The sequence below is a fragment of the Haplochromis burtoni genome, unplaced genomic scaffold, assembly GCF_018398535.1.
Source record: "Haplochromis burtoni strain Fernald_Lab_line unplaced genomic scaffold, NCSU_Asbu1 Contig_58, whole genome shotgun sequence".
Classification (NCBI taxonomy): Eukaryota; Metazoa; Chordata; class Actinopteri; order Cichliformes; family Cichlidae; genus Haplochromis; species Haplochromis burtoni.
In genome coordinates this window covers 2,296,336-2,297,801 of record NW_024582419.1, presented here as the reverse complement: position 1 = coordinate 2,297,801, position 1,466 = coordinate 2,296,336, and the positions used below count along the sequence as shown (strand labels likewise).

The 1,466-nt window shown below is 36.8% G+C and overlaps 1 protein-coding gene across 1 annotated transcript in view; it reads left to right on the top strand.

Moving 5' to 3' along the window:
* LOC106633202 (structural maintenance of chromosomes flexible hinge domain-containing protein 1) overlaps positions 1 to 1,466 on the top strand; it is a gene marked incomplete in the record, with an annotated part of 4,401 nt that overhangs the window by 1,892 nt on the left and 1,043 nt on the right.

The window sequence follows — 1,466 nt, the reverse complement described above, 5'->3', positions numbered from 1 at the left end:
GCCCTCGACAGCGTGCTTGTGCCACCAGGAAAAAGGTACGTGGAAGATGTATTTTATTAGTGTTGGCGTCTAACTGACGTGTGATGAAGATGTATGTGTCCTTTTATTAAAGTCTTTCCTTTTAAGCCCTTTCCTTCCCAAAGTCTCTCAAAAACAGTAATTTAGAGCTCTTGTGGCAGCTCCATTTTGAACAGGCTGCCTGAAAGTCAGCTAGAATAATGTCGAACTATATCAATGTATGCTTTGAACCTTGGGAGTCTGGAAATACGTTTTCCTCCAAAATAGCCACATTTAGTGTACAGTGTAACACTCTGTAAACACAGGTGGTCTCTCACTTTAGTTTGCTATAAAAATAATGGTGACTGTAATTATTAGCACATATAAGGCTCCATCCTGCTGCTCTTTGTTGGGGCTGTTTGGACACTAATGAGATTTACTTAACGACCAGCTGCTGCAGGTTATTGTCAGTTTTTGCAAAGCTAGTGATTTAAGGGCACATCCCTCTTTTATAAGACTTTTAGTTTTTGTATTTTTTCTAACTTTAAATGCGTTTATTTTGTATTCTGATTTGATTTTTATTGTAAAAAAAATTTAAAATCTGGTGTCTGTTTCTGTTTGAGCTGCAGGTAAAAGTTTCTTTCACTGTTAAAATCATTTTAATATAATGAAAATCTTTGTCTCTTAATGTGAGGATGAAAGCCTTTGTTTGCTTTTGGAGACACGGGGGAGGAAAAAAGTAAAACATCAGAGATGAGAAGCTGAATCTGGGGCGTGTTTGACATAAAGCACTTTGCAAAAAACTTGAGACATCCTTCATTTCTGTTTGTTTTTTGTTTTTTTTTAATAATTTTCAGTCCAGTCCTTATACCAAACCCTTTTCACTGGATTTTTTTGTTTGTTAAGCCACTAAACACAGTCTATAACTCATTCAAGAAACCTAAGTCAAGGAATGAGGCTGTGTTGTGATGACACATAACAGACAACTTAGCAAAGAACTGATTTAAATTGTATCTTTAGCAACTTTGTTACTAACAGCCTGTCACATAAAACCACATCATTTTTTTCCATTTCTTTAGCTGAATATATGACAAATGCCAAAGATAACACAGTTTGACAGATAAAATTGTGTTTTTGCACCAACAACTTGATTCCCAAAGCGCTATTAGTCAAAAACTTGGCAGATCTCACTGATGTGCAGTGACTCTTTGTGGAGAACAAAAAAAGAAGGCATGTCTGTAAAGACAGGACAGCAGGGTAACAGTATCTGAACATCATGCACTTAAGAAATAGGAAAAAAAAATCCAGAAAAGAGCTGAGACAGGACTTAAGAGATGCATCTGGTCCTCGGTTGATCCTCTGCGATTCACTAAAGCCTCATCAAAAATGGTCTAAGTAGACGGATGGCTTTCGAGAAGCTATTTTTAAAGAAGGAAAACTGGGAGAAATGGCTGAGGTACGCCAAAGTT